This window comes from Plectrocnemia conspersa, unplaced genomic scaffold (genome assembly GCF_051122295.1).
Source record: "Plectrocnemia conspersa isolate PC_06_02 unplaced genomic scaffold, ASM5112229v1 ptg000010l, whole genome shotgun sequence".
Taxonomy (NCBI): domain Eukaryota; kingdom Metazoa; phylum Arthropoda; class Insecta; order Trichoptera; family Polycentropodidae; genus Plectrocnemia; species Plectrocnemia conspersa.
Genome location: NW_028277174.1, coordinates 18,594,758 through 18,619,796, shown reverse-complemented (window position 1 = coordinate 18,619,796; position 25,039 = coordinate 18,594,758). Strand labels below are relative to the sequence as shown.

At 29.2% G+C, this 25,039-nt stretch overlaps 1 long non-coding RNA gene across 1 annotated transcript; it reads right to left on the bottom strand.

The window, feature by feature from the left end:
• Window positions 1-935: 935 nt before the first annotated feature.
• Window positions 936-6,718, bottom strand: LOC148230812 (uncharacterized). Its single transcript, XR_015810944.1, has 2 exons — window positions 5,054-6,718; window positions 936-4,559 (listed from the first exon to the last, which is right to left on the bottom strand). It is a non-coding gene; the product is annotated as an uncharacterized LOC148230812 (long non-coding RNA).
• Window positions 6,719-25,039: the final 18,321 nt, after the last annotated feature.

The window sequence follows — 25,039 nt, the reverse complement described above, 5'->3', positions numbered from 1 at the left end:
CATAGCTGACAATATTGAACACTGATGAGAAGCTTGCTTTTGATATTGTGTCAAATCGTGCGATTGAGTTACCATACGATGGGTGTTGAATTGAAAGTTGCAACCGAACACTATTCATCACTTAATGAAAGGATACTTTAATTTTAAGTTTGTTAATATGTTATAAGATGAACTGACATACAGTATTTTGAAACGGAGTAAAATAAAAATTCACTATTATAACTAAGACTTTGATATAGAAAGCTTTTTGGTACTTATTTTACGCAATATTTTGATTGAATGGGCTTATTAAACATTTGTTATATGTGCGAGAGATAATGGGTTGCAAATTACCGTACACACTATGTAGACAATAATATACAAAATTTAGGTTTTATTTGTACATTTTTTTTAATACATTTTGGTTTTCAAAGTTCATAACACTCGTATCAAATTGGCTTAAAAAGTCTTAAAGAAAAATTACTAGTGCAGGGATCGATATCTGACTAAAAAAATGTACTAAATTTGACCCATCAATGAATTAGTATTAGTGCTAATACTTGTGTATAAATATTTATTTAAAATATTGAAATTATAAAATTGTATCCTTGTTATAATATCACTAATGTTGTACGTATTTTTTGTTATGTCTATGTTAAAATCTTTTTCTTTTTATATTATTAAACATATTTTTAATTAATCTAAAAAAATATTATAAATACAATTTGAAGCCTTACAAGCAATATAAATGCTTAACGGTGATCGATCCATTCCTATAAGCTTTATTCCAAGGGTAGTGAATAAGTTATTATTATCTTCATTAATAATTTAATAATTAATATTATTTTTTATATAAAACTCCTTCGCTTTTTTTTAAATCTTGATACAAAAGTAGATTGATACTTTCTATGTTAAAAAAATATTCTTCACAATTATTGACCCATGTATCCGTAATTGCCGACAAAAGCTGGGTGCCCGCCCATATGGGTTGGACTGGTAACAGAAGTGGTGCACGCAATAATTAGCACGTAGCAATACTTTTGTTAAGTTACTAATACTAAACTTTTGTGCAAGCTTTAGAATTGTTGTGTGAAAGTTTTAACTCAACTAAGGTGGTAAGTCGGTATCAACTAAAAAAGAACGCTTGATCTTCAAGCTTCTCGTCTTAAGCTCAATTTTTTAGAATACTAGAGATCGTGACAATAGGTTTTTTGTTATGGTTATTCTGACAAGCTAAGCGGGTCATATAAATTAGGTATCACTGCTTTAAAACGTCAGATTCTTATGCCGCGAACTGTACTTAAAGTAGAAAAATATAAAGTCCTCAAACAATGTCATTAGTATTTGTTCCAAAAATATATTTTATGGTTCCCATTTTTGCTTGTTATTTAATTCTGTGAATGAATCATCCTGTATACCTAAATTGAAAAAGCAAAACAGAACAATACAATTAAATTACGTTACACAAAACGTACTTCATCGGCAGAGGGTGCGGTTTGCGCAAGGCATCGTCGTGAAGATGTAAATTTTTCCCGGAAGCGCTAATTAATACGGGCGCAATTTCTAAAATTCAATTGTCGGTCGGCGAAGAGGTCGAAAAATTTCAAAGCCATCCGAGGGGGGGGGGGTCGGCATAAATAAAGTAATAATTAATTTGGCAAGGGTGGCGCCAGTGTTTAATGTCGTGTACGTGAGAGTCGGAAAGGGCCCGTCGGAAAGTGTCCCCGTTAAAGGTTTCGTAATTGAGTTAAGCCTAATTGTTTAATGTATTGCGAACGAGCGGGGCCGGATAGATACCGACACGCTTCGAGCCTATGATTCACTTTGCGCGCAGGAGACATTATAAAATGTTCACGTATTCACACGCACTTTAACACGCTCGCCACCTGTGCGCGCATACGCGTGCTTAATCAAGTCGAGATTAAGCCGCGGCGGCACGTTCCCCCCTGCCTCATAAAGTTTTACTGGCATACTGTGCACTTTTTAAAATTTGTTTATTAATAATTTTGCGCTCACAATTTCGAGCTAAGCGCTCATAATCTCGTGCTATGCGTACACAATAGTGATTCTGATTCTCGGCACTTTTTTTGAAACCGAGAATCGAGAGGTTTTTTTGTTAGTATCAGGAATTACAGTAATTTAAAATTGTAAATAATATAAAATAATTCCAAAATAAATGCCGTTTTTTTAATTAGGCACTTAGATGTTCATTTTCATTTTAATGATTCAAAACATAATTTTATTCTAAAGAACATTAACTCACCTCTCAGATATTTTTTTAAATCCATTAGCATGAAATGTTTGAGGACTTGATGCAAAATATTCCTGTTGTCTTCTTTTCACATCATCTGAATTTTTATTTTCAGTATCATATAAAAAGCTTATCGATTAAAATAAATGCTAATTGAAAAGATCAAAGTCTGAAGCATAAGGTGGATGACATAACATTTTTCAGCATAGTTACTTGATATTATCGAGAGTCTACTTTGCCACATGTTGATAAGTGCAGGAAATATTTTTATTTACTTATACACAACGATTAAGCTGAGCACAATATAAGCTTGTTGTAATTGTTTGGCTAGGTTTGAGAGTTTCGTAATGCACAATCCCTTTACAATCTTACCATACACACAAAATAACTTTTTATCTAAGTAGGTTTTGGTCCTTGACTTTTAAATAACCATTGTCTTTTAAGCGATTGTTGTTATACAACATCTATTTATACCAGTTAGCAAATAATCGGGAAACATTGATCTTAAGCCGCTAAAACATCGATCAAAATCTACTTAAAATAATATTTTTTTTCTTTCTAAACTTGTATTTTAATTATATACAACACATGTTACTAGTCAACTCATTAAAATAATCAGCAAATTTCTTGTGAAAATTATTAAAACCATTTTTTGTTAAAAATAAATTTGTACAATACTGTAACTATAAAAAAATTGTATTATAATAGAAAAAAAAACAATTTAAATACAGACACCCTCTATTTGAATTTTAAATATTGTAAATATAAAAAGAGATTTATAAAAAAGTAAGTAGGCAATATATACCTAGCAGTAATAATTATTTTATTATTTTTTGGGAATAAATCTGAGTCGCACATTCAACAGTTGTCCACGACAGTCAACGTCAGGATTAAGAATGACAAATGCAAAGATATTCACTTGACACGAGAGGGACATATTGTCGTCTTATGGCCGACGAGACGAGATAATTCCGGGAACGGCTTTACATAGAGTGAAACTAAATGCGTATTCGTCTAAATGGGTCTGTATTAAAAAAGACAAAAAATGGCAAATGGCGTACTTGGATTTAATCTGAATAATTTAAAGTTTTATTTTCAGTATATGTGTATTTTAGTCATAGTGTATATACCTCGATTCCAGAAGTGTACATTATTTTTATAGTAAAGTACTTATATACAAAATTTGCCTTTTGTATAACGGTAGAAAAAGAGAACGCGGGATATTTTGGAAGCAATCGAAGTTCGCTCGTAAAATTTCAATCGGAAACAATAGCGGGCAAAACTCACATTGGCTATATTTAAAAATGGCATTCGAGCGGCAATAGTTTCGATTTTCCATTTTCCGGTTACCCGAGCCGATTGTATCCCTCCGGCAGTGAAACGGTTACATCGCGATTTGTGCGCGCGTGTGTTAATTTATGTGATATTGTGTTTCGAGAAACGGCTGAAGCTCTTTATCCAGGGCGGTGAATTACAACTATTACGGACAAAAGGATACTTGTTGCGGATACTTTTTTCCTTCTTCTTCTCTTATTCTTGGTTTTCTTTTCGATTTCCAAGAATAAATCACGCGAGAGCTCGCGACTATGGCGATAGATTTTTCTGCAGCGTTTAACCGCAAAGGCGTGCTTTCGTTATTTCTGACCAGCCTGTATGTGCGGCTGTGTGTCAACTGGGGCGGAAGTTTGTTGTCTAAGCCAATCACTCTAAATACTGGTTGATGCAGTCGAAAAGATTAGGGATGCGATGTAGGTTTTACGTACGTAATGGAAATTACGTCGAAAGGCATTATAGGTAATATGTAGTTAACGTAACAACTTGACTATAAATAATTAATATATCATAAGGTCGATTTTCATAGCAAGAAATAAAAGTGATTTTTTTGTTAGAAAATCAATTCAACAATTATGAAAAAAAGTAGTTCAGAAAACTAAATTAATCTCAATTGGTTAAACTATAAAAAGTACCTACTACGAATAATGCAGTTTTAGCATCTGTTGATTTATGTGATTTAAATTTTTTTCATTATCCATGAAGCATCTATGTAGGTGTTCTAAAAAAGTAGAGAAATTATTCCTATAATTGGGAGAGCATTCAGGAGCTTAACTTGAAAATTGAGAGGACTCTACTACAATCTACGACGATCTAATCAGATCGTTACTGCTTAAATAATAGTTTAAATATATGTAGGTATAGTGTAAGTTAAAGAATTTAAATATAAAGTGTATTCCACATATTGGTAATGCACAATATGACAGTATACAGTATTTTTAATTACTAATTTATAGTACAACTAGTGAGATAAAAGCAAACAAAAATATAGTCGTCACTAGGGATTCCAATCCCGGGATCCCGAATCCCGGGATCCCGGGATCCCGAACGATTTTCAATACCCGATGAGTCCCGGGATTATAAAACATAATCCCGAAATTTTCGGATTGGTTGATTTATCAAACACAATCGAATTATTATTGACAACATCGTTATATTTCGTGTACAAACTTGCGCGAGTTGCACGTGTCATCTGTGAATCTTTGAGGCTGTGAGTCTGAACGTGCTTTTTCAGCAGCAGGCTGCTTAGGAATTTTTATTATATTATTTTCTATTTTAAGTCCAAGACTAAAATTATACGTACTTAAACATTGTACGTTATAAAAAACAGATGTAAAAATATATTGTATTATTCATTTTAAATTATTTTTATCGATAAAATAACATGAAAATTATCCCGGGACTGGTCCCGGGATCCCGGGATCGACTAATTGCAATACCGAAATCCCGGGATCAAAATTTTGGCCCGGGATTGGAATCCCTAGTCGTCACCTATCATTAAATTAGTCAGTTTAAATATGCGATGTGAGCGTAAAACTATATTACAAAAATAAAATATTGTTGAACATCTATAGGATTCTTTCACATAAGTCAGTTAAAAATAAGTATATTTTTAGACATAACAATTCATTCATTAAATAATAAAAATATGTTATTTGCTTTTGCATTTACAATTCCTAAGAAAACTCTTAAAAAAATATTTTCTCTATAGTTATATAAACGAAATAATACAATATAAATATATTTATATGTGCTTTGTCAGAATACACGTAAATTTTCATTCTCCTTACACTGCAAACAATTCTCCACCCGCTGAACCCTTCAAGCGAAACAAAGGGCTCCGCAACGATCACAGCAAAATATAAATCTGCGAATTCGAACGCATATATTTCGTCAGGAATAAACTTTTGTCCGGTTGATCCAATGATTAACGAACGTCCTTCCTCGCCGTATTTCGCGTGTGCCATACACCATAACAACTGTACTATTAACAATGGCTGATTTATGGTGGAGCGACGTGATGTGCGATCGTTTGGTACATTTTTTTTATCGAGAGGGAAAAAATATAATAAAAATATATACATACAAATAATATTGATATGTTACCATACGAGTACTTATAGTTGGTTTAATATTTTTTATTTATGTACACTGTAATATTTAATTAATTAAAAATTCTCTATTCTATGTATTGACTGATAAATTAAAACGTTTTGAGAAATAACTCGATGCACTTTGATGTTTGGAATTCAAAAGATAGTAAAGTCGTTGAACGTATAATAATTATGTATACAATAGCTGCGAGCAGTTAGATGGCTTTAATTGCCACTGGAGTGAAGTTTTGACATCACTCGTGAATACGGAATGAGATTTGTTCCAATTAACTAGGCTGTCAAAACGAATGGTTTTATTACCTGCTGCCATTTCTTTAAAAGGCGATAAAAGATTATATCATAAATATTTTTATAAAAAAATATATGTTTTTTTTATTGAATATCGTTATAATAATACACAATAATTTTATTTAATTTTCAAGGTTTTATTTTGCTGTGGGTCTAAGTTTTAATGTACTATTATTGGCACGCTTTTAATTACGATTACGTTAAGTACTAAAAGACATAATTTATTATGTATATGTATACATTCGAATTTCAATTAAGTATGGTTTTGGCTACTCTTTGCAATAATAAAAAAATCGTAAAGCGGCTACATGGAATACTGCAAAAGAATATATAAGGTAACATATACAATATTTAATTTAACTGAAAGCTAAGTAACCTAAAAATGTAGTTTAAAGTTAGTACTATAGATTTTACTTAGTAATTAGTGAAAGGGATCATAAAAATGAGTGATTTCGCAGGCTTTCCATGTTAATTTGCGAAATTGCATTCACAGGCTCCGCGTGCCGCCGTTGGGCGTCACTGGGAAGCATCGCTCCCCTTTGCCGAGTTTATGCCTTCCTTCCGGATTCGTCGCACGCCAATAGAGCGTCATTCTAGGGCCGGGCTCATTCCTATGCTAATTTCAACGATTGATGAATAGTCATAACAGTGCGGCCGCTGTGAATAAATGGGCTGCAAGTAATTTATGGCAGCTCCGCCCGTTACTGCCAGCAACCGGTATCTTTATCTATCTCTCTTCCCCTTTATCTAAAAAGTAATTCTAAATCCAGAATAAAAGTAAAATTTAAACTATTAAAGTCAATATGATAAACGTATTGGGCGATCTTCGAATATTATTTTTTTTAGTAACACTACATTTTTTTAATAATTATCGGTCTAAGGGCCGCAATAGCGGCAAACCTCTTAGAGCGAAGCTCTAAAATAGGTTTATTAAATTTAAGGTCGTAGTCCAGATGCACAGATATTTAACGCTTGTTTTATATTTTACGTTATTGCCCTCTTTATTTAAGAGAAGCTTGTTAAACTTTTTGTGAAAATAATTGCTTCTGTTTTAATTCGGTTGATTTAAATTTTCCATTTTTCAAATATTTATTAAGGATTTTAATAGATTTTTGTTATTTATTTGTAAGTACTAGTTAAAATTGCTGCATATGTAGATAAACATGTACTTTTTATTTTTGAGATATCATTCATATACAAGATAAAGAGAGACGGCCCAAGCAAACTTCCCTGAGGTACTTCAATTATAATTTTACGCGTAATTAAGTGAGCTTAAAAAATGTTACATACATATATGTCAGCTTAATCTAAATTAAGTGGTTTTTATATTCAATCTTCTAATGCATATATAATGCAAATTCTGTATCTGACTAAAATATAAACATTTTTATTGTCGTTTTAATATATGGCTAAGTTATTTAATCCACTTGCCTATTAAAATATCCATGTTCTTATATAATATATTTTGTGTTAATATATTTTTAAAGCATTACGCAATTTATATAAAATCATATGCCTAACTTAAATCATATATTATTATAATTGCTTTCTAAAGTAATTCTAAATAAATTTACAACAAAATATGAGACAATTCCATTGAAATCTTCTAATTATATTTAATTATACACGTTATTATTAGATTTGTAATATATATATATAGTTATACTATGTCTAGTGTTATATCATGAACATTTTAATACTATTTTTAAATCGTAATAGTACAATAAACATATTTATGTTGTTATAAATAACTTAATTAAGGACGTGAAAACCCTTCAAAGAATAAAAATAAATTTAATGATTTCAATATGCTTACTAGAAAATAAATATTTGAATAAACCCAAGCGTATACTATACAACTTTAGTCAAATTTATACCTTTTTCCAATTTAGACAGACCTTAGATTCAAAATAGAATCAGCCAAATACATTTACATAGTTGAGTTAAATTTATTTTACGAAGAGGAAGAAATACTCCAACGATACAATTCCATTATAAATATTTGTTGTTAAGTTCTTAGAATGAATCTTGAAACGATTTCATGGAAATTATATCTCTAATTGAATACAATTCTATACCCTTTATACACTTTGCTATAATATAGCTATAGTATAAAATCAATAATGTTCTTTTTGGTGCCAAGTTAAGAAAACAAGTCAACGTCGCATTTGTTACTAAAAACTCAAAGTGTTTTTTTTAATATACAATTACAAACTATCAGATATTTTTATAGGCATATTTGAAACAAATATATACAATTTTTTTAGCGTTTCCATCCTATTGTATTCACAGCGGGTGAGCCTTATTAATATGTTTTTATTTAATAATGCAAAAATAAATAGTAATATTTTTATTTTAATAAAATATTTTATGTAAATAATTAAATAAAAACATATAAAATATATTTACATTTTAAAATCCACAAAAGTATAAAATATTACAAACGAATAGCATTAAATATTTTACAAAGCTGTTAAGAGTAATTGTGTTTACGCTCGGAAGAGGCACTGACAATATTATATACAGATTAATACATACACGTGTAATATTTTATTATGTAGTATTTGCATGAATTATGAATACAAATTCATTTAAATAAACTCATCATTGTGAAGTCTAGACACACAATCTGTTTTTGCAATATCGGTTTTACTGCTCCTGTCCAATATTGATCAGACGGACTTAAAGGCGAGTCAAGCTAATTGTGATTTATCCACAAGAGAACCTAACTCTGAATTTAACAACAGTACAAAGCATTGTCTGGTAATATTTCAAAGATATTGAGATGTAATTGTCTGCATTGTAAAAGTTATCTAATTGAAATATAATACATCTACTATGATTTAGCAATTGTCTACTTTTTTGAATTAGTATGTTTTAATAATTTATTTTAACACTTTTTGTTAATTTATTTTATATGTTAATTATATAATATTCGGTTTTTATTGATTTATTATATATCACTATAGAGCCTTTCAATATTTTTATAAAATTAATATAAAGTATTTTTTGTTATGGTAATTTAATTCGTATTCTTCAATTTAATAGTATTATTTCATATAGAAAACAATTACAATAATTTAAATTAAAAAAAAAACAATATATATTTATAATGTTTTTAATTTATTATTTATTTGATTATTGTATATGAAATTATAAAACACATAATGTGTAAATATATACATTTTTAGGATACATACATGAATATATAAATATTTGGGGTAAAACAGTGAAGGATCGACCGCCGTATATGTACGGCGATACTCCTCAAAGGGTTAAAATAGTCAATTCTATAATATATGAAGCAGTGCCCTTTAGACAGACCTATTTAAAATAGAAAATGAGAATTTTTGTTACATACTAATGTTTGTTGAGTGAGTAGAAGTCGATTCCTCATTAGGATTTAGAGTTATTTTAGTATATGTTACTCATCATTTACAAAAAAAGAGTGATAATTGAAAATATTATTATTTGATGATTTTAGCTCAAAACTTATTACATTTTTTTAAGCAAATTTATAAAAATATTTACGTTTGTATAACTCAAATCAACCCAAATTGAAAAATGTTAAAAAAATTTTTGAAAAGATTGAAATTTCATACTATTTTTTCCAATTACTTTCAGTCGAATCCCTACAATATTTAAAGTAAATCAGAATTAAAATTAATCAAACTTAATAATAATTTATATTATTAAGTTTGCACTTGAAAATACAACGGTTGCACTTAAAAATAAACTAAAGATAAATACTCAATCCTGACAAAGTAGCATGATAAATAATGTTTTGTTTTGGATTTACGTATTTACCAGAATACATATTTTCTGATATGAACATTATATTTTGAATTCCTTATAATTTTTATTATAAGGAATACAAAAAGTAAAAGTATTATTTGTTTTTACTGAAACACTTTATATTTGTGAACGTTATATATAATATTTTTATTTGCCCATGCATATTGGTATATTGCGATGATTTTTTTTTAAAAAGAAGTGGATTGCAATTACGTACAGGATGGGCTGCCCGGCTATATATGTATAGTGGCAATTTCAATTTTAGTGAAGCTTTTATTGGAAAAAATGTTACATTTAAAAAAAATATTAGAGACGAACATAATTCAATATTTTTTTTAAAAATACCACTTATATAGACATAAAAAAATATTTGAAAGTATATTCTAGATTTGTTAAAATTCATGATATTTTTTTAGAACGTTTTTTGTTATTATTATTTAATTCAAAATTAATCTAATTTATAAATGTAATTAACTATATTATTATATACATTATATTAATCCTAAATACATTAAACCGTAAAGTGGAAAAAAATTAATTTTAATTTAAACACAACTTTTGTGTGATTTATTTGTGATTATGACTTCTATTCTATAATTACAATAAAAAACATATCACATGTGCTGCAACTTACAGCGTAAAACAACGATAATTATTACTACTGAATGACGCTATATTAATAGTTCTACACTATTGTAGCAAATTTAGATTTATGACTATAATCCCTCTCTGTTTTGGATCAATTTGTTCAGTTAAAGTTGAAATCCTGTGAAATACTTCTTGGCATGCGGTATTTTGACGCTCCCAATATTCTTGTGACCTTACAGTTAATGACTTCAGGGGCCTAATTGTTCTCTTTTAGATGTTATTTTAACGTTCAGCGGTTTTTATAGTCATTTTTCCTAAATTTCAGCGGCATTTATAATTTTTAATATAACCATTTCTTTTCTCGCACTTAATTATCACTATCACTAAACTTATTTTTTGTCTATTTATCTTATACATGCGATAGTCCCTAATATTAAGCAATAGTATATTATTTGTTACTCTTCGTATATTAATTTAAAACAAATAAAAATTCATTTTGTGACGTTTTTTCACTCCTAAAATATATGTATTATGTATGATTCGCGATGCGTAAAAATACAAATTAATAAAAACTCGTTCAGAATCGAATCGCAGAAATCGTAAAATAATATCATCATCCTTTATTAGCACTTGGCGGGTATAATGAACCGTGGACATTTAAAACCGATAAAAACTTTTCCCTTTATCAACGAAACTTTATTACGACCGAAACGAAATTTCCGCCTAACAAACTGACAAGAGGCTGAAAGAGAGAGAGTGAGAGAGAACTCCATCCACTCTGCGTTTAATATATACGTTGCACAGTCGACGATTTCAATTGCATTAATTTCCCTAATAGGTTAATATCGGCGCCAAATAATGGACGCAGCAGAACGCCGCTGCAGTCCTCCTCGCAATGAGGCTTTTAATTAAGAGAGACCCCAGGGGTGTGGGTAGTATAGGGTAGCAGCGAGGGTGTGGGCCAGTGCCAGCGGTGCGAAGTCGTCTCTAAATCCTAGCGTCCAAAAGTACATCGGTTTGAAATAGGAACCGGGAACTCGGGCAGGAGTTATGAACGGCCTGAAGTAGCGGTGGCAATATCACTTAGCCAGAAAGGCATCTATGGAGCAAGGAGGCTCCCTTTCTGGTCTTAATACATACACCGTTATATATATACATACGTGGTATGGTAACAAAGGACCAAGATTGCGTTTATTTAATTATTATGTAGCAACAGCAAAGATTCTCACAACGCGATCCGCCACCACAATTTTTAAGAGCTGATTAATTGAACGTGTTCCAATGTCTGTTATGAACCGAACTGCACTCGTGATAATAGGTATCTATGGTGGATTTATTAATTTATCTTTTTTTATGCATTGAATTTTAACTGCAGTAATTGGGCATATATCCCTAAAGATGCTATAGACTACTTTATAATGTATGCTTAGATTATCTTAGACAGACTAATTATGTTAGCAGTCAATATACGATTTTTTTTCTCAAATAAAGGTACAATATTTTTACATTTGTGAATATGAATATGGATACAGTTGAAGGATGATAATAATTATATATTGTGTTATTATATTTATAATGCACATATTAGTATCATATGATGTTAATATGTGCATTATAACTGGTATCCACACTTGAACTTTCACTCTGGAGTTTAAGGTAATCGAACTTCAAGAAGAGAAGGAAAACTGCACTTCAGACAATCGAAAATCACAAAAGCCGCCGCTTCTCTCTTCGCATCCATTGTTCTAGTTCTGAAGCATAAGACAGCATTTCTTAATTGTTGCACAAAATATTTATTATTTAAGGAACACAAACCCTTTAGTAAGACTTTCGTGTATAATATTTTTTTCAAACATGAACATATTATTATCACTCCTATGATCAATCACAATTTATTGATCATCCTTAAAAAAGGATTGTCTACTTATATGAAGGAGATGTAGTCTCGCTTCTATATCGCCATACCCATCGTTTCTGGGGAAACTTCGATAAATTCGCCTCAGGCTGCGCCGCAGACGATGGCCTGGCTTTGGCGATAACATGTGGCCATTGTTTAATTTTGAGTCGTAGTATTTGCCTTAGGGCCGCGGGAAAGTGCTGGATTGGCGAGTGGCCCCTGACGGGCGAGTTACCATTATGGATGCTATTATCGCCGACGCAATCATCGTTAACGTGTACGTCAGCGTTTTAATTAAAACGATGGGTATTCGGTTTTAGAGCACGCGAAAGCTCAGGCGGCTAAAAGCTTCGTACGTTTTTTTTCTTTTTAAATAAAATTTTGCTCCGATTATAATATATAAATCCGTCAGTTTTTTTTTAATTTCAACCATGTATGATTTCAAGATGTATTTTATATCAGATAGCATTCACATGCATGTTTATACACTGGCTACGAGGAGGCATTCAATAAAGTAAATTATTTTTTTGTAGATATTTATACCAAAAACGAACCGAATATTATGTTTAATTTTCAGCCAAAACAGAAATGACGTAAAAAAGTTGTAATAAATACAAAAAATTATTGAAAATATATTTATATAATTGTAGAGCAAATGCGATAGTTAAAAAACATTTATTATGTCTATTAGTAGTTTTGTTGGTATAAATATAATAATACTATTTTTTAGAAGTTGGTTAAAATTTAGAATTACATTATTTTTTACACTAATACAACTAAAAAAAATAATTATTATTTTTCATCTACTATTTTATTTTTAAATAATTTTTATGTGTCTTTGATGCTTCACTCGTGATATTTATACATACAATTTACTATGAGAGTAGCATTTCTCTCTGAACTTAATTCCTATTAAACTAATCAACTACCATTATTTTTTGGCATGGCGTTTGCCTCAAGGACGTTTAAAACAAAAATATTAGAAGATATTATTTAAAAAGTTTCTAATAATAAACTCATTATCGCCTTTAAATATACTATTCAGATCATCAACTTAATTACATACATTCAATCCTATTCATTGCATATTTTTTTGGGTCTAAATTCTTTAGTTATATAATAGGGCAATCAATATTAAGGGTAAGTTGGTTCTGTGTTAATTGATTTCAATTCAGGAGATTTAGAAACTCAACTGGATAATTGGTTGCTTCTTCTTCGCCCATTATCTTGTCAATTGAGTGAAATCATCTCTTAAATTACAGAATTTATTTCTTTGGGTTTTACATTGCGAGCATGTTTTTGGAGCCATTCGTTTTAGATAATTTAACGACTATTTAAATTACGTATACAAATATATTTTACAATACAATTTAAAAAATAAGCATTAGACATGAAAAAAGAGTGCTGTTAGATTTTTTTAACTTAATAATAAGAAATATATACATATACACCTATATAATTTTGATCATTAAAGTGTAAAAAAATTCAACATTATTAACGTTGGAAGCACGTCACTTATTGTATAAATTAATTTAAGGATAATTTTCAAATTGCGGTTTTCGATAATGAGATTTTGTGAAAAGTTTTACTTTCGCGGGCGAGATAGCTTTAATGTTACGTAATCGAGACAACAAAAATATTGCTTCTCTTCGGATATAATGTTCACAGTCGAAATAATACAGTTTTGATTGCAAACACAATACAGACAATAGAGAAAATCATTACATAAAAAATAACGTATTGTTGTTAAATATTTAAATACTCTATCTCTTATTCAACGTTGTTTTTCTAACGTATTACAATTGTTTTACATAAAGTATTATATTTGTAAAGCAGAAAAGTTATACAAATAAATACAACTACATTTAAGCCAAATTATTTAGCTCTAAGGTTAAACATTATAAAATAAAAAGCGAGATTAACTAGAAATACTTATTTTTACCACATCTACCCCTAATATTTTATTACTTGACAACATCAGAATAATACTTAAGTAGAAATTCATTATATTTATGGGAAGATAAAAAAATAAAATAGTGAATAAAAATACTCGACATTCAGATTTAGATTTTCTACACGAGGGGTCCGAGGGGCAAATATAAAATTTATTTTTGCTAGTTCATAGCAAAATAATAAAAAATACATATTTTATGAAAATAATTAAAATACATTAGATCCAACAATAAGGCAAGTAAATGTAAATAAAAATTACTTATAAGCATATTAATAAATCAAAAATAATCACTAAATTAATATAATTATACTTTGAGAAAATTTCTTTAAATTTTTATAACGAGTTTCTGTTTAGAGCAAATATTAGTTTTTTATGTAATATTTTAAATTTATCATTTGCTTGAAAATCTAGTTATTTTAAATGTATATTTACAGCAACATTTTATAAAGTCACGTGTAATGGAAGATATTTGTTACAACTGCTTTTAAAGCTGAAATAAACGCAAAAGACCTTAAAAATGATCAGAAACAAAAAAAGTAGGCAAGAAAATACAAATTATGGATTAAACAATTGTTGATTTTACTACAGTTGTTGCGCTCATAAAACTTTTTTAAAACCTTTAGTAACAGCAAAAATGAGCATAAAATATATTATAATGGATACAATTTGGTAGATGAAGAAATATTATGATACTGAATGAATTACCTACCATTTTAAAAATGCCTTTAATGACCGTATTTCACGATTTTTTTTAAAGAATAATATAACAAATAATTTCGTATAAAGTTCACATAGTAAAAATTCACCCATCGTAAATTTTTGGGCCCATTTTTATTTAAATATTTTAGTGTGGAGTCTAGATGTGTACCAATACAGATATTAAAGAACATGTGTTTTTGTATCAACTGCCAAAGCACGACTGGCTTTTGAAACTTAACTTTAAAAAAATGACATTTCATTTAGATTTAGATTACCTAATATAATATATTATGATCTTGAACATCTAGTTAAGCTCTTGAAGGTGACGAATCAGCCTAAGCTTCGCTGGATGATTAGACAAAGCTAAACTCCCGTATATTCCATGTCAAATATGTAACTGTCGAACGGAAAAATAAATTCAAGTGATACTTTGAAAGTCTTAAATAATTAATAATAAACTACCAATATCGTTAATGCAAGCCATACATCATTACATTAACTTGCTTTTGATCAAATTGTCGGTTATCGTGACGTTGCAGTGGGGTATTACTTTAATAGTTTTTTTAACTATATTGGTTGCAATTTATGATATTGATTTTGGAAAACACTGCAAAACGTTTAATTACAATATTTAGTCGCGAAATGTGTCACGGAGCGTTACATGTCACGCGAATGAAACGTCCTTCGCGTGACACGTGGCCCTCGACCATTGGACATTTTAACGGCGACTTGCTGGAACAATTAGTATTTTCTCGCTAAGCGTATGCATGTACTATTTAAAATATTTCCTTAAACTAGACTTGCTTAAAGTGCTTTCGTTAAAGTTTTTATAAACAAACTTGCATTATTCATCGCCCGTTTAATTTGCGGAAATTATGGGAAGAATACGCGAAACTCTTGAATAATAAGTGCGGGTAATGGAAATAAACTTTTTTACCCATTGTATTAAAAAAAAGTTTAGCTAAAATTATTTTGTCATATACATTTGTAAAAGGTTTTTCTTTTACAGTGGATTTGAAATCAAATCAAAGTAGAACGATTTAAGGAATTAGTTTACATTCAGCGAGACATAACGCTACGATCAAAGACGATAGCATAAGCTCTTATTTCTTTACTGCTTTGAAATATATGTGTATTAAATCTTTATATTTAAGACAAAACATGTTTTGTATAACAAATCATTATATTATTTAAATATTTATTGCTATCTGTTTAACTTTATTGTATCATTTTATGTATAATACATATCACATATAAAAAATGCGTTGGCCATAATTTATATTTATTATTTCTATTTATTTAAACTATCTTTCAACAAGATTTTTAACTCATAAATATGAATCTATATTTGCATAACTGTATAATAATGAAAATCTTCTGATGTCTAGAACTGGAATTGTGGGTAAAATAACTTTTCACCCACAATTTAGTACTCAAAATTAAAATGTGCGAAATATGTATTTATACGTAAATAAATACGACCACTATTATACAGTTATTATAATTTAAATTAAATTAACTAAATTTATACTATTATTCAACATCATTTTTAAATTTGATTTTTATTATATTTTTTTAAGCTTTAACTATCCTTAAATATATAGTTCAAACTTTGTTTGCTTCATGTATTGTGTTCAATTTCGCGAGCTGGACCACAATTTTTAAAATAAATTTGTACAATTGAAAAGTGAAATGGCAAACCAAACTGAGCACAATTCAGCTATCAACTGTCAAATTTGCTGTCGCTATTTTGTATGAGCTTATTGTATTCAAATTTGTAGATATTTTTATTCTTTTTACTGCTATTTTTATTAATTTATGTTTTTTATTTTATAAGCTTAATAATGTTGATTTCTATAAATGCACAAAACCATCAATTCAAATAACCAGCGATACATTATTATCAATATGTATTAAAACGTAGTAATGATATTATTGAGCCAGAAATTAAGTCAGTGGCGTAGCTATGGGGGGCGCCCCGGGCGGCACTTGCTTGGGGGCAGTATATTCGCGATGGAATCGTCTAGTGTGTATCTTAACCCTGAATAAACTAAAATTTATGTAAATCTACGAATAGCAAGAGCTTAACAATAATCAATTTATTATTTTAAGAAATGCTGATTTTATGATTCTGCAAATAGAGGGGGCGGCAATTTTAAGGATTGCCCCGGGCGGCACATACCCTAGCTACGCCACTGAATTAAGTCTTAAGAACGACATAAAATAATTAGAGTTAAGGTGGAGTACGTATAAAGAATATTGTTCAAGAGTCCATGAACTATACAAGTTTAAGAACTACTGTTTTTTTGCATGTTTTGCTTTTAATAAAATTAATTTATAATATTAAGGTAATACAAAACTATTCGAACAATATAGCTTAGTCGTCGCTGTTGAAAATAGAAGAGCTTTTGGCATTTTTCTCTTGCAGCCCCTATATTTCGAATGTCTCTTGTCATATTGATTATTATTACTATTTTTACAATTTTTTGACAAAAATATCTCAATATTGACAATAAAAGTTTGCAACCTATTACCCGTATAGTCTGTTTTTTACAAACGATTTGTTTGAAAATAAGTAAAGTTCGATGTGCCAGAAAAAAATCACGGCGACAACACCGGCAGAATGCAGCGCGATAAAAGTCTCATATCAGCTGTAAAAGGCTCGCTTTAGGGACACTTTGTGAGCGAGTGAGACGAAAATAGAGGAAAAAAGCTTCCCCTGTGTGCTGCAACACATGAGCGAAATTCTGGCGGGTAATTAGGCAACAGAGCCGCCTCGCTTCCTGGCGACGAGCCTTTGATGTCTGTCTCCATGCTCGACGGCAATAATTACTGCCTGGCACCCAAATAGGAAACAATTAAATCTTATTCCAGTGTGGAGGGCAGGGGGCAATTAGGAGTATATAGCACCGCCCCCATCGTAATGTAACCTCTGACTAGGATAGCCCAACTAATTTTACCCTCGAATAGTCCCTGCCGGATTCCGGAATCCTTTTCGCTGTGGATTGACCGCTCGAGCGGAATCGAAGACGTACCAAATCTTAGGACCTCTGGCGCGAGAGCTTTGCGAATGCCTCGGATAAGTGCTAATATTATCGACCGTGCTCGAGCGAGCTTCCATTACGTTCGGTTTTTAACTAAAACAATTTAATCTTCTATTTAGGGTTGCAGGGTTCAGAAACGACAAACTTGGATAGCATTACTCAACATTTATACCAAATTTGGGCTAAAGCGGTATTTTACTATTTTTTAGGTACTGTTACAAATTAATAATAAAAAAAACATTTAATTTGCTGCTTAAAGCAAAACATTATTGAAACTGTGTATTATACTCTGTTTTATATATTGCATAGCAAAAATATTTTAGCAACCAAGCTCAACTTAATCCTTTCAGTAATCATCCGTTAGATTACGAAAAGCTACAATATAAAAACATAATCGATTGTAATTGTAATAATAATAATTACGATCTTCCATATATGATCCAAATTAAAAATTTGGCTTATCATATTTAATATAACCCCAAAGGCGTTACATTGTAAAATATTCTATTAATTCCTGTTGAATTCACTCAATCTAATATAATGCTGATGTATCGAAAGTAATCTAAATGTGCTTTTCAAAAGCTTTGAACTCGAGTTTTATTTAATCACGAAAAATAAGCATTGAATACACTATACACATGTTATATCTGCCTTTCATTCGTTCATATCGGATTGCGCGTGGTCGTATTTTACGTTGAATGCGTTCCAAGCCAAAAAAAGGGATTACCATTTCCCGGATGAAATATTGAAATCAAATCGAGTGCTCCCGGTACTATCCGTTTAACGTTTTAAAACGCTCCAACGACTTTTTGATCTGCTAGATACGTTTTTTTCAAGCCCAATGGTACGTTTGTTTCGCATTGTGTACAGAAACACTTTTAATCCCTACGCTAAAATAAGCCCATTTATTCACATACCCGAACACATTAACAGTATTTTTTGTTTCAATATAAAATCCCAATTTTTATATGGATTTTTTATTTGCTATAATGAAATATGATTGGTTGTTTTATGTCTGTTATATTTTATCATTGTTCTCTTACCGGGAATGGATTATAACGCAGTTGTTTTTTTCTATTGCCTTCTACCAAGGTAATTAAGGATAATGGGAGACTTTAAGGTTAGTTTTTTTAAATCATAATATAAGATTTTTGTGTTTGATGCTATCTATGCACCATGCTAATATATTATTATTTTTCAGTAATTATTATTTTTATGGTTGTACCGCAAAAATAACATAACAACCTAGAATGACTTGAATTAATCCCTTTGATATTCATCTGAGAGATTAGGAAAGCTAAGAAAAATGATCTGAAATAATAAATAATATCTATTATATGAAAGGCGTGGATTTGTGTAGCATTCGAACACTTAAGCTTTTCATTAATTTCAATTTATTTACTTATAAAAAATGATAAAGCATTCCGAAATAAGATATTATTAACTCCAAAAAGAGATAAACCTTATAATACACTGTTGAATACCTAAATCGAAATCCGGAATGGAATGAATGTACTAAATTTCATAAAACATTTATCATGGATTTTAGCCAATTGGAGCTTTATTTATTACATATGTAAATAAAATATATTTTTTTCATTTTTATCGTATTCTTGAATGTATTTTAAGAAACATCTCGAACACATAACTCATGAGGCTTATAATGCGATAGTCACTGCACTTTGTAAGATGTTTTTTTTGGAAGTGTATCGAAAATAGATTTTGGCCAGTCTTAAAGTATTAATCCTGTGTCGTAGATATTATTAAATAATTCAACAGTAGTCAATGTTAGGAATTATTAATATTTGAATGAAAATATTATCTAGTCTTTTAGTTTTTTTATTGAGGTTGATATGGCATGTAAAATAAATAATGTATCATCATACATTGTTTGTATACTTTTTTCATTTTTACATCATTTGTTTATAATTCAATATTAATTTATTAAAATTTTAAGGTTTGGTAACCCTAAGGGGTGTGACTTCGCAGCCAGTAAGACGCAGGTGGAAACTAGTAAAAACAATTTTTAATTTATTTATATGTATTGCGAGTTAATATATATATATATATATATATATATATATATATATATATATATATATATATATATATATATATATATAGTTGTTTATAATAAACTTTATTATGTTTCCTTTTCCTCCGTTCTTTCATTAGATTAATGATACAAATACACATGTTTGACTTTGTGGAGAACATTATTAACGTAATATAATAATATAAAAGGAACTAAATTAAATTATTTAATAAATAAAGCACTCTCCTTAGAAGAAATGCCTGAAAATTTAAAGATTGCTGCTATTGTATCTATACCTAAAATAAAAAATAGTAAAAAAGTTGAAAAAATGAGACCAATCAACATGCTACCGTGTATAGAAAAAAATAATAGAAGAAGTAGTAATCGAAAATTAAAGAAATTTATTACTTCTCAAAACATAATATGTGAACAACAATCAGGATTCAGAGAAAAACATTCCACTGAAACTGCATTACAAGTAGTGATAAATGATTGGTTGTTGGCTAAGGATACAAACAAAATCATTAGAGCAGTTTTCTTGGATTTCAAGAGAGCCTTCGAAACAATAGACAGAAAAATAATGTTAAAGAAATTGGAGAATATAGGTATAAGTGATATAATTTTAAGATGGTTTAATAATTACTTACATAAAAGAAAACAAAAAGTTAAAATAAATTATGTATATTCTGAAGAGAAATTAGTGTTATATTGAGTACCACAAGGGTCTAAATTGGGACCATTGTTATTTGTATTGTAATAACGTGAAAAAGTGTATTATTAATCTATTTGCGGATGACACACTAATGTATTGCATAAGTGATAATATTAAAGAAATTGTAAATAATTTAAGTAATGAATTAAGTATATTAGAAATATGGTTAAAGAATAATGTACTTAAATTAAATGAGAATAAAACTAAATGTATGTTTATTAATTATAAAAATGTGTTAGATAATAATATCAAAATAGTATTAAATAACTCTAGTATAGAAATAGTGGATAGTATAAAATATTTAGGTGTAATTGTTGATACAAAATTAAATTTTAAAGAACATTGTAAATACATATTAAAAAAAAATTAGTAGAAAAATAGCTTTATTATCTAGATTAAGAAATATATTAAGTATAAATACCAAAAAAATAATATACAATAGTATAATATTGCCCCATTTTAATTATTGTGCAACAATATTAAATATGTTAAATAAATTAGACAAACAAATGTTGCAAAAATTACAAAATAGGGCAATGAGAGTAATCTTAAATAAAAATAGATTAACTAGTTGTAAAAGTATGATTAATAAATAAGAATGGTTGTATATTCAAGATATATTGAGTATGAATGTTTTAGTATTCATATATAAGTTAGAAAATAATATGTTACCAGAATATTTTAATAAGTATTTAATAAGAAATAGAGATGTACATAAATATAATACTAGAAATAGCGAAAATTTAAAGATAGATAAGTATAAGAAAACGAGTACGGCTATGGGAGCTATGTACGGAGGTTTTGATTTGTATAATAGTGTTCCAAGAATAATCCGAAAAAGCAAAAATACAACGGGTTTCCTAAATGGAATTAAAAAACACCTTCGTACATATAGAAATAAATTATAATATTAAGTCTTATTAGTGTATATTTTATATATTTTTTTTTATATATGTTTATATACTTTAATTTGTTTGATGTAAAGATTAGCTATTAAGCTAAATAAATTAATAAATAATAATAATAAATAAGCAATGTTTTTATTTATAGTAAAAATATCTAGTTAATTATTTAATTAAATAATCATGCACAATTTAATTTGGTAATACATTTCTGAATCAATAGTATATCTAGTAGTATAAATCGGTGACTTAAACCTCAAGTTAGAATCGTATATTTACCCTAGTATTTTTTAATATCTATCGTGTCTGGAAGATCGAAACTAGCGATTATTATATAAATATAGCTCTAATCGATCATCACAAACTAAGTATTTATAGAGTTTCCTAATCTTCCAGATATATATTATGATGAATAATTAAAATTTTATCAAACTGGGTTGTGCATAATTACTGTAATAATAGTTTTTAATTAATAAAATCGGGTGTCCCACTACTTATTTAGTAGTTGCTGACTGAGTATACCTGTATTCACCAGTCATGTTGCAAAGAAAGGTATAGAATAAATGTAATATATTAAAGCGATGAATGGCAAGTTATTTATGAGTAGACATGATAATTTGACTTATCAATAACGAACCAAATCCAGCACATTCCATATACTTAAATATATTATATTTTCAGATTTTTCCATAAATTAAGAAGCGTCGTTACTTTTTAAACTTTGTAAACCCCCGATTGACGCAGAAAATGAGAAAAGTTTTATGAGGCTTTAAAACCAATTTCGTAAACAAACGTTTGAACAGCGTACACGCGCGCGTGTGCATATATTTATTAAGTTTATGTTAAAATAATAACATACACTATGTGGCTTAGTATACTACAGTTTATACTAGCAACTAATGCTTCGACTATTAGCGTCAAACTATCGAGCTTTATTGAGTAACACACTATTTTCGAGCGGCTGCGGTGATCCGCACATTAAATTCTATAATAGCACGTCATAAATTTGATAAATGTAATCTTTCTATATAAATAATTATATAGATTGCGGGTAATTGACATATTGACATATTTCAATTTTCATTCATTATTCTTCACATGTGCACATAATTAAAATTGTCAAGAACGTTTTTGGTATCTCTCTTGATATAAATTATTTAATTTTTACTTACACGCAATACATAAAAAATTTTATTACTTACAAGTAATAAATATTATTATTATAAATTAATAAATTTATTACACATTTAAGCTATTTTTTATTTATTTTAAAGAGTAAGAAATAATTATGTGATAAAATGGCCATGGACAGCCAATACTTGCTCAACAGTTGCATAAAGCTCAGGAGCTTTAACACGTAAGCAAGTACTTCGCGGAATATTTTTACTCCAGAATGAAGAAGAATCTTCAGCTACCGATCATAAGGTGGGCAATCTGTTTTAGCTATAAATTAAGTTAAAACTTTCGAAGTAGCTCCTCAGAACCACACTTTATTTATGACTTTGTATTGAATGGCTGTCAATTTAATCTCCTTGCTCCCCTTCGATACATTTTTAATTTGTTTGAAACTTTATAATTTCCTGATTTGTAGAATGTATGAAAGTCAATTTTATTCCCTATGTAGGGGATAATTTGTGTATCGAAAACCATACACCAGTTTCCGTTTCTTTGGCATCTGCATTTGGCATTGGCATTGTTTAATATAATTAATTACAAATATATCCATAATCATTGTCGGCAGGCGCTGGTGAACTAAAAGCATGTTTTTTTTCGCGTTGGTCAACTGTTCTTTTTGATCTTTTCGATAATTTTAAAGTACCACAGATATTCAATTTGGTCCTCTGCTTTTCTTTCTCTTTATCAATGACAAACGTGTGGCAATTAAGAGATCAGAATATGTTTTATATGCTGATAAACCGAACGCGTTTTGGAGTTTTCGCACAAATGCGGATTCGGTATCTTTACGTAAAGACATGAAGTCACTGTGGTAGTAGTCATGGCCGACAATCGACTATTGTTCAGTATTGCAAGTGTCACATTCTTACATTTTCTAGATCCTATTAACCGGCCAATATATCTTTATTAAGTTCAGGCGGAATTATTTTAAACATAACCACTTTAGTCCGCGCATTGAAAGTAGTTTTCAGGCATGGATTTACAGTAAATTTTTAGATATCTCCACAAAAGGAAGTACGATCCATATTTGTATCCTAGTGTCTTTTAGCTTTGTGGGATGCAAAGATTTGCGTTCTCATCGTTCTTTTTGTAGGTGTCGACAATTCATCGATTCTTGGCGATTTTTAGCTGCGGACTATAGAAATTCAGGATTGCGTCTCTTGTTCTTGTCCGTCACGGCCAGAATGTTGGTGCTTGAAAACGCTTTCATACACAACTTGCTTGGCAAAAACAAAATATATTTTAGGCGATAGCTGATAAAAGCTAGAATTAATTATATGGTTCATCATGCACGCTTCTTTTGAATTTGCACCACAAAAAAAATCCTATTTTATTTTATTTTATTATTAATACATTTTGTTTCGTATACTTTAACCCTTTGAAACGGAAATCGACTAAAATCGCCCAATTGATTTTTTTATCTCTACGCAAAAATCAGTAAAAAAAATGCTTTTCAAGAAAAAACATTTTTGTGAATAAACATAAAATATTATTTTAAATAAATAAAAATTAAAAAATCAGAACATTTAAACAGAAAAAAAACAATAAAATATGTATTTTTGATTAACGTGAAAATAAAGTCTTTATCTATTTTTTGTCCAAGAAATAGATAAAGACTTTATTTTATTAGCAATCTTATAAGGGAGTGAAAATGAACAGAGCTCTGTTTTCCTACAGTAAAAACGGTTTAATTTATCTTAAACTCTATATGTTTTGCTATCTGTAGACAGCAGCAATACAAGGTCATCTGAATATGTCGTCAAAATCAGGTTATGGTGCACCGGTCCAAGAACTGATTTTTATGAATAACTCTTTTGAACCTTGTTTCTGATTATGTCTATGACGAACAGTAAAACAATTATATTAAAATTTAAAGTAAAAAAATTACATTTATGACAAAAGCAAGAAATACAATGCTATTTATGGTAACTTATAAATTTAAAAAATAATCTATATAAACCCAACTGTGCTTTAAAATACTTTAAATAACCGTAAAATGTTACTCAAATTAAAGCAAATAAGAATTCAATTTGATATTGTGTTGTAGGATAACATAATAAATATAATAAATACATGGGTGAACAATTCCATTATGTATCCATTAGTATATTTTTAAATATGTCTATTTTTTGACAAAAAATAAATTGAAAGAAAATTTATTGGTTCAATACGATATTGGCGTGAATATGAAATAATAATTTTCAGAATATAATATTTTTTTATAGTATGGCAGATGTCGGATTTCTTAAAACTGCTGGCGGATATATTCGTTT